Source organism: Hippopotamus amphibius, chromosome 6 (genome assembly GCF_030028045.1).
Source record: "Hippopotamus amphibius kiboko isolate mHipAmp2 chromosome 6, mHipAmp2.hap2, whole genome shotgun sequence".
NCBI lineage: Eukaryota > Metazoa > Chordata > Mammalia > Artiodactyla > Hippopotamidae > Hippopotamus > Hippopotamus amphibius.
Genome location: NC_080191.1, coordinates 153809605 through 153820123, shown reverse-complemented (window position 1 = coordinate 153820123; position 10519 = coordinate 153809605). Strand labels below are relative to the sequence as shown.

The following is a 10519-nucleotide window of genomic DNA, read 5'->3' as shown; positions in this document are numbered from 1 at the left end:
GAACTGCTCACATTTCCTCCCAAGAATGACAATGGGGATCCTTATCCGTTATGATTTCAGAATATTTGTGATATTATAATGAGAAGAAACCAAGTGCAAATAAATGAACATATAATAAGGGGCAATAAGATACTTGATCTAATAAACTTCTTGATAAAAAGTCTAGGGAAAAGTGGAGGAAAGTTTGTGCCACAAAGAATGACATAATGAAGGATAAGAATTTGACGTCTGTGTAAAAGGGTTAATACAAGCATTCAGCTCTGGGGACTTCTGACCTCTTGGTTTTTCCATTAATCGTGGTCAAGTCAGTACAGGAATAGAGTTATGCAGTTGTTTTTTGTTTTCTGTTCTTTTCCCATGTCTGGCCTCTTCTACTTATCTGCTTGGCTGCCCAGAAATTCAGGACTGGGGTAAATGGGTGCTCACTAAGTCCTCTGGTTCCCTGGGTAAGCTGGCCTGGGATGGTACTAGCCTCTAATATGGCCCTCAATACTGCTCAGAAGGGTTGGACACACCCATGGGGGTAACCAAATATAGAGTCAACAGAAAATGACTCTAAAATGTATTATCCCAAAAGAATTCAATAGTGAAACACTTGCTTATATTATGAAGTTTGATTTATACATCACCCAGATTCTCCTGAAGCACAGCTCTGATCACAGAGTCTTACAGAGTATAGCGCACCTATGAAGGACTCAGTCAGGGCATCCTAAATAAAAACTATCACTGCACTTCTCAAACGGTCTTCTGCTTGCTCTTGCTTACTGAATACAATTTCTGTGCTTCTCCCCAGCATGCTAAATTAAGCACTAAAATACCTTTCCAACATTGTCTCTCTCACCTTTGGTCTTGAAAATGTCTGTGCACAGATCCTCTAGAAAAGTGTTACAAAACCATTTTTTATCTCCTCATACATTTTTAAGTTGGTATTGAAAAAATTTTATTACAAGTTTAAATTATTCTAAAAATGTAATTCTAAGTATTTGTATTTAATAAACTAATAATGTTTATTATATAATTATTATATTACTGTATATGGATTCAGTGAAATCTAAATAATATAATTCAATAACCACCATAATCCATTTAAAATGCACTTAAACATGATCTTCTTTAACAATCAGAATTTTTACATCACTTACTTTTTTCCTTAAACTCACATCTCCATTCTTCTCCCTCAGAATATCAATTAGCAATAATCGCACCTCGGATAAACCTCATTGGCTACGATACTGCCACTGCACAGAGCTCCCTCAGAATTTTATCCTAGTGTAGTTTTACATTTGAAAGTCTTTTACTGATCATTTCATTATATGTAGCTGCAACAACTACCTGTCTATTTAGATATACAGTTTTCCTTATGACCACAAAAGATTAAACATTAAATATTAAAGTAATCTGATAATTTTTTGGCCAAAGTAGATGGCAATACTGTTCTATGATTCTGAATAACTTTTCAGTGAAATACAAAATACCAATTTGCCTCCCATATGTGCTCCTTTTTCTCAAATATTTAATAATCTGTTGGAAGTAAGTTTCATTTTCTCTCTTTCTTTGAAATAATGCAGAATACACCCCTGAAATGCAGACAGAAACACAGGTACATGAAAATGCTTACCAAGCGCTCAAGGTCAAGAATGGCAAAAGTGCAGAGAGAATACTCTGAAGAGATTGGTATTTACCAGCATGCTTTTTACAATCCTTAATTATTCTAATTCTAAAGTAGAGAGAGATATTGAACACTGGCATGAGTTTATTGGCTGGATGAAAAAAGAAGCCACAACCTTCAGTACTTCTTACCACCAGGACCAGTCCTCAGAGAAATGCAGTATTTGACAACATTTGGAAATGGAAGAAGCTAGCTCACTGAACAAAATGAGCCGCCATCAATTCTGCTGACCAGTTTCTGGATTCCCATCACCTTGACCCAGGCCATAATACCCAGTTTCTAATGCCAAGCTTTGCCTGATCTCAAATATGTATAAGATGGGAAAAGATGGAGAACCCTACTACTGCTCACCATGACATGATTATTGGCAGACCCCAGTATTTCAAACATTTGTTTTGTTTTCTGTTTGGCACCTCAGAATACTTTCACTTCAGGGCAGTTTACCAGATTAAGATCCAGAAAAGATGAGAATTGACTTTCCTTGTCAAAAAAGAAGAAAGAGGAAGTGAAAAATGAAAACCACCACATTAACTCAAAGTCAACTAATTAGGGACTTTAGTTAAATCTGCAAAAATCTCTTCATCTTTTCCCATGTCAATAACCTAATCACAGAATGACAACTACTGTATTTGCAGGCTCCTCTCATACTCTAAGGAGGGGATTATATAGGACATGAACCTAGGGAGCAGGAATCTTGGTGACCATCTTGGAATCTGCCTACCACACAAAACCAAAGAGATCTTCCTAAATGTCAAAAATTGCTAACATTTTCTAATGCTATTCATTTACCAACAGGTTCCACAAACATTGTCTTTAACTAAATACCCCTTTTCTATTTGACCCAGCTTTCAAGGCCTACTTCAGATTCCTTTCTTCCACAATCCATTGATCTGTATTTCCCTTATGGTCATCTTATTATTCGTGTAAATATTTTATTCCCTTTATAGACAAGTAACTCCTTAAACCATATCTAATTTATTTCTACATCATTCACAGGATCTAGTAGTGCCTCGAAAGAGAAGGCACCAAAATATTCTCTGTCTTTCCTAACATATTTCTTTATAAAACTTAAATGTAATTTCTACATATATGTGTATTTATAAGCAAGAGATCTTAGCTCACGGATACAGACTGGACTCTAAGAGTAATCAAGCCTGTGCCTGGTGTGGTTTATGGCAATATGTTTTTTCACTGTTTCCATCTATTTTGAAATGGGGAAAATTAATATTGTTGAAGTTTCTGAAGAAGAAGTCAGAGCTGTTTGGGATTCCAGGTCTCCAATATTTAGCAAGTATCTTCCTACCATCAGATTCCCAAGGGAAATCTGAATAGAAGACCCACTACTTCAAAGTATCTTCCTGTGACTATTGCCACAAACCATTCTGTGGAACCCCCCCAGCTTTGGTGAGAGGAGCCAAATCACTGGAAAGCCACAGTGAAAATATTTGGCCTTTATTCTAAAATCCAAGAGAAATAAATATATTTTTAAAAAAAGGCTCCTTGGAAGATTTATGACAGACTCACATCTTAATCTTGACCCTGAAGATCTTGCCACACGGATGGCCACAGGGAATTTCCTGCTCCTCGCGCATCCCCTCCCCCCCCCCCCCAAAAAAAAGAGCATCAAAAGAAAGGAAGCATTTTCCTCTTGGGCTAAGAGCAGAGTTAAACTAACTCACACTCTGCTGAGACTTTCTCATATAGGCAGGTCCCCTCCTTTGGGAAGTAGCCCAAGACTCATTTACCATACAAAAGAAGAACCAACAACCAGATGAAGTAATTCCAAAAGGGAGAACTACAAAGGGAGCCATACACATTTTGAAACTCTTTGTCAGGGGAAAACGGACACCTTCTTGTCCTGAATTTACAGATTAATATTATACTTGATCTTGCCCCACAGCAGTCCTTGCCTTGTCAGGTAGAGAGAAGGTGTGCGGGACATCGCTGAGAGGGCTCCTATTTGTTCAGTCACTTGACATGATGATACATCTTCCTTCCTACTATTCTGTGGATCATGTTTTATTAGATGCTTACTTGTTCTGGTGATCCCCTTCATTTCCTCTTTCCCTAAGAACCTGTCAGATACTGAAGAAAAAAAAGGGAACAAGCTTGACATTAAAAACAAAACAAAACAAAACTAAACTAAACTAAAATCCTTTAAGTTAAATAGGCCACTCTCTGCAATAGAGGAAGTTGCATAACAAGTAAAACTCCTTGAGAAAAAAAAGAAGCATGCATGCAGGATTTAATTGCCAGAGTCTAATTAGTTTTTGACTAGTGCTATAAAACTTAGAGAGAAGCAAAGATAAATATTTCAGCTAATTTCCCTATGTACTGTGAATGAAAGAATGGAAATGATTCTCAAAATTGAATGTTATGAAGTCATTTGCAAAGTATATTAAGTCAGTTCTTCTATGTAATGAAGTGTCCTTTACAGTTTAAGAGACTTTCCAGAGCTGACATTTCTCTCATAAAGAACATGGATCTTGTGGCTTCATTATGACTTCTTGAAACAATCTGAACTTTAGACCTTTTCATCTTCCAGCTGAGGACACATCTACACACTAACTGGTGTTTAATAGCAGTGCAGGGCACCAAGGATCAAAATTACTTCAACTCTCATGACCTAAATCTCTGGCCAGGCGACATGTTGAAAGCCTCCTTGCTAACACCTCATTTCTTTTTTCTCTGCACACTCAATGAGAGAGTTACACATTGTGCTGATTTTTAAAAAATCAGATTGCGTGGTGGAAGGTCACTGAGAAGTGAATGTCATTATGAAACAATTCAATGCATCACTTCCTTTCCTTTGATCAGTTTGATTCCCTTCACTGGAGGCCTGATAACTTCCCCCAAAGTGGTCTCCTGCGCATGATTAAGTTGAGGCAATCTAGATGATGCCACATTAGGGAGGTGAGAAACAGCAAATATGAAAACAGAAATTACCAGGTATAAGGTTGCAAATGAGTCAGTAAGGCTCCCTTTGCCACCTTCACTGAGAAGAAAATATATTGATTTCATTTTGAGTTATAGATTCTGTTGCTCCTACCTCTAGCTGGGTGGCTGGTAAATCTATCCAACATATGATTTCATTTTATATAATAGTGACTTTTTTAATGGCTCTTTAAATATCTTATATCAGTTTGTAGGGTTTATGTTTGCACAGCAAAAGAGCGTATTTCCTCTTCTAATTCAAAAGGCATCCATGGTGTATTTTATTCTGGAATGATGTTTGCTTTATAATGAGAGTTTTCTTTCATTATGTATTTATAATTTATAATTTGTTGACACCATATTTTTTCCAGTGCACAATGCACTATTTTCATCTCAAGAAGAAAACATAAGATAGAAGAAACTGTAACTAGGTTGTGAGCTCCTTGAGAGGAGAAAACTTAGTTCCTGGCCCAGGAAGCAGCAAAATCTAGTAAAGTATTTGTTAACTTAGTAAATGAATTAGTGTAATAGCAATACTTATATATGAATATATACAAAATTTTTACCAAGTGAACCCACTTTACTTAGGAATTAACTATATAAATTAACTATTGACAGCAAGTGACTCAAGATTAAGCCTCATATATTTGGAAGTATGAGATGCAATTTAGAGGCAATCAAATGCTATTTTTCATAAATATTTTAAGGAAATACAGAAAAAGTTAAATAAAGAAAATATATTTTCCAGTAATGACAATGTATATAAACCTGGCATTTACCACTTAATATATTTATAATTTCATTTTTATAATTTCATGTCTAAGGCTATTGTAGACAATTATAAAAACTATTATCAACTAAGTGGAAATATTGCATATTAACATCATTCATTCATGCAACAATATTTGTTGTTTAAATTGTATTAAATTGATTAAATTGTATTGAAGCAAATTATATTAAACTAGCTACAATCTTGTCTATGATCCTTGGGTTCTGTGATTTTTTTCCCCCCAAAACAGATTCTGCCATTAAACAGGCAACTACTTAAAGTCTGGAAACACTTTTCATTTACCTTGGCATTCTCTTCATTTTGCACCTAAATTTTTATGGAATGAGAAACAGTGAAATATTCATTAATTTCTGAGAATTGACAAACATGCTCTGGGATCCTTATATAAACATGAAATTAGAACATTTGTTCAACAATTTGTAAATATGAACTCCACATATTGTAATTTATCAGGTAACCCAGAGAAGCGTGAGGATTATGAATGCCATCATTCAACTGCTTGTGGAAACCATTGGATAGAACGCTGTTTGGGGGTCAGTTGGAAGAGTACTAGTTAGGAGCTGAGAGACTTTGGCCTTCTTATGATCTTAGCTGCTTAACTTCCTTGGGCTCTATTTCCTCAAGTGGAGAATGATGGATTAAACTAGGTCCATAGTCATCAATATTTTTAATTCATGATAGCCTTTGTTCAAATGAAAATCTTTCTTGGAATTTACATGGGCAAAAGAGGTAATAGCTGAGATGCTCCTACTGGAATGGAGTGAGGGTTTCTTATCCCTCCTAACTCACCCTTAATTTACCTACCTGTCTTTCTCCTACTCTAACTTCCAGTGGTACTCCTTGTGGGGCATCTCAAGGAACTCTCATGAACCAAATACTAGACCAGGGCACTGAATCACTAAAATCCCTTTTTAGTTCTAAATTGTGACTTTAGCATTCAATACTAATGGTAGCCTAGGATATATCTCTGTAATTATGAGATAGAATATAGCCAAATACACAACATAGCTATTATCCATACTGTTGTTTCCTAAACCAAGTGGAATAATGAAGGTGTAAACAAGAATAAAGTGATACATGTCAGATCCCTTTTATTAATTCTAGTGACTGGTCAGTAATAACTGAGTAGCTCCTCACTTTCACATTTCAAACAGTGGCTAAAACTGGCCAAGCCAAGTCACCATTCTGAGATGATCCATTGCAATCAGAAGTGGAGTCTGAAGTCCTCACCAAGAAAATAAGAGACAGACTTTAACGCATTAGAAATTAATAAGTAAAAACTGCAATAGTGCCAAGGCCCAAGGTGATGACAGAGAGGGTCAGAAAGATCATTTCACTTTGGGAGACCAGAAGTTGAAATATAACAGTAAATTGTGAAGTTAAACTTCAGGGTCATAAAGACAAGGGTAAAGGTAAATAAACCAGAAATAAAAGATTCAGAAGAAGTATCTGAGTTATTCCAAAGTCATGAGCTAGTACTTGTGAGTTATAAGCGGGCCAAGCATGTGAATAGGCCTAGTCTAAAGAATTGGGAGTGAAGGGAAGAGTTGAATTTTGTGTGTGTGTAGCTAAAATTATTATCAAGGGGTTTTAAATGTCTACATAGCCCCCTTTCCCTGTTACCACTGATAATTAAGAATTATCACTATTTAAATATGCCAATTTACAGTTCAGCAAAAACAGAGACCATCCTGACTTAAACAGAGCTTACCAGTGGAGAAGGGGACCATGAAAAATGGCTTTATTTTTCTATCAAAGATCTTAAAAAGTAAAAATACACATAATTCTCTTAAAATACTGTCTCTAAGATCCAGAGACTTAGAAGGACTCAGTCCTGACCGTGCGTTATGAAATCTCACATCTCACTGCCCTGAGTTTTTGCACTGGATTCAAACCTAGCCTTTCTCTCTTTTGCTAATAACTATTCTGCAAAGTGCACACGGGGCCTCACCATCTTCAAACACCCCTATTTTCACAGAAATTTAACAAGCTCTGTCAAAAATGCATATTTTAGACTGAATCACTTATTTCCCCCCCTCAAGTTAAAATGATGCATTAGAGATTCATAAGAAACAAAAGTAGACTGCACAAAATATAGCTCATTTCCCCAGAAGGTAAATATTAAAGGCTGATTTTTTAGCAGGCCAGATGACTCCTTTCAGGAAATATATGTGCCTTTGCAAAAGCCTTTAATCTCTTCAAGTCCTGATTTTCCTGGTTGAAAAAATGGAAAATCAAAATTAAAGTAGTAAAAATCTCAGCTTCAATAAGGAGTGGAGATTTCTGGCTTAATTTGGTACCAGGCTAGCCTGATAACTGCCTCTCCCCTATTCTCACTAGGCGTACACCCATGCACAGGTAGTCTGTGAAGGTGTCCAAATGCAAACATTTACAAACAACCCCTGGAGACAGTGCTTCCAAAAATAAAGCCAATGTCAACTGAGGGAAAAAAAAAAAGTGGAATAGAATAGAATAGATAGATTCTTTTTTTAACTTTATAAAACAAAGCACTCCAACATTCCTGAAAGGAAGGTGGGAAAACACCTACTGCTGTCTTCATAGATCAGAAATCCAAGGTCTGTACCAGTGATTCTCAACCCTGGTTATACATTAGAAGCCCCTGCAGGTGGCTTGAGGTAGGTAGAATTCTAAAGAGGCACCCCCACCACCACCCACACATACACACAACATTCCCACGACCTGGTTATCTCATCAAACACTAACGTAAGTATGCTTGTAAAAGGATTTTTTAGATGAAATTAAGGCTAGTTACTAATCAAGTAATTTTAAAATAGAGAGATTATCCTGGCTAATCCAGGTGTTCCTATGTCATTCCATGGGCCCTGAAAAGCGGATAAGGAAGGCAGAAGAGTCAAGAGTTACACTGCAGAAGAGAAGTCAGGACAGATGAGGCAGAAATGGAGATCAGAGAGAACTTAAGCACCAGAAGGACTCAACCCATCATTACTGGCAGTGAGGACCAAGGCCGAGAATCAAGGAATGCAGGAGTCCCCTAGAAACTGAGTATGATCCCCAGCCACAGCCAGCAGAGGAACAGCGTCCTTAGTTCCACAGGTGTGTGGAAATGAGTTCTGTCAACAACTTGAACCAGCCCAGAAGGGATCTTCCTCAGAGCCTCCAGAAAGAAACACAGCCCTGCTCACAACTTCACATGGGCCTTGCAGACTTGGGGCAGAGGAACCCACCTGAGCCCACTGAACTTCTGACCTACCGAAAAATGAAATAATAAATCAATGTTGTTGTAAGCCATTAAGTTTGTGGTAATTTGTTATGGCAGTAATAAAACACTAACACATGGTTTCTCTCTAAAAAACTTAAAGGATAAGGCCAGGCATCAATATTTTTCAAAAGTTTCCTAGGTCACTGCTAGTCATCTTGTGAAAATGCAGTGCCCAGAGTCCTATTATTTAGGGAACCTCATCATTCTACATTAATTTCAAGACTGCATACTGGCAGAGTGGAGGTAGAAGCTGGGTGATATAGAAAGCGAAGGCAGAGGCGAGCAGAATACACCCCGATGGGTGTACAGCCAGCAAGCAAACCACAGCGGGTGGGATTTTTAAAAACTGAACTTCAGGGTACAAGTAGAAATTCTAAATTTTGAGTCCTTTATTAGTTCATAGCACCAAAGAAAGGCAGTGGGAATGAGAAAATCTCACTGCTGTAAGTCAGAAAAGCAATGGATGAAGAAGGGCTAGGTTCTGTTGATCAGATAAAGACCTGAGAAATGGATTCAGATAGCAGGTGGTTTACTACTATGAAGAGCCATGGGAAATGCAGATACTTTCTCTTAGTTAACTGTGAGTTTGGATAGATGTTTCTTCATTTCCTAAAGTAAGGGGTGGGGGGCAGTGATAAAACACTAATGAAAAGGAAAGGAAGCAGCACAATTGAGTAAAGGAGCACATCTCTGAAGACAATCTACTGCAGGAAACTAGAGAAAATTTTAGAATATTATTTTGCATCCTCCCTGGGATACAAGAAGACATAACACATTAAAAAAGAAGAAGAAATGATAAGGAAATAAAAAAAATATCAAATTAAAAGGCTATAGTGTGACTTTTGAGGGGAATAGTGACTGGAAAAGAGCATGAAGGTTGTTTTTGAAGGCTGGTGATGTTCTGAATCTTGCACTTGGAGCTGGTTTCACAGGTGTGTATATGATGTAAAAATTCATTAGGATGTATTTTTTGATACACATACTTTTCTGTACATATCTTTTAGTTCATAACAATATTTAAAGGGACAGAAATCACAAATGAATCAACAAAGGATAAAAAGGCAATAGGAAGAGATAAAAAAAGGCTCAATGTGAAAAATTGAATTTTTCATTGCAATGAAAAATTTCAATGAAACTAAAACTACAAGCAGAAATAAAACCTGAAAATGAAACACTGAATAGTAAAGTTGGCACTCAGAAATCTAATAAGTTAGGAAATTAATTTGTAGAGTTCTTAGAATACAAAAAGCACACCAGGAGTTTATTGAAAATTTTAGAGGAAAGATGACATTAATAGTAGAGAATAAAGATTCAACCAGAAATCCTAGGTCCTCCCAGGAAGGAAATTTGAAAAATTGAGGCATAAATAGAAGAAAAGTCCAAAGTTAGAAAATACGTTTGCTTTTTGCTGTTTTCAGAAAGTTACCTTAGCTTTAGTCCAAGGAAAATTGAAAAGATAGGTGAAACTAGTTACATTCAAGAATGGAAAATTAAATACAATATTACAATATTAAATCATGCAAGCATTGAAGAGAAAAACATGTACTCCCTCAAGAATAGGAATGTTTGTTGACTTTATTCTGCAGCATGTTCCCAGTGACAAGAAAAGAGCCTGGCATATACGAGTTGCTCAATAAATATTTGCTGAATAAATGAATAGAAAAAAGAAAAATGTATTTTAAAAACTGCTTATCATAAAAAAGAAAGAAAACTTCAAATGTCTCTTTAGTAAAATAAATGTAGACGAAAATAAAATTATATGTACTCACATTTGAGGAAGAAAAGAACATCTCTTGGCACGGAATTTCTTATGCAGTTAAGTTTCTCTTCATAGATGAAGACAATATAGACATTCTCAGATATAGAAAGACTCAGGAAATAGATC

At 36.4% G+C, this 10519-nt stretch overlaps 1 pseudogene; it reads right to left on the bottom strand.

Annotated features, from left to right (window-relative positions):
* Positions 1 to 1179: 1179 nt before the first annotated feature.
* On the bottom strand, positions 1180 to 1250 carry LOC130856251 (U4 spliceosomal RNA; annotated as a pseudogene).
* Between the last annotated feature and the right edge of the window lie 9269 nt (positions 1251 to 10519).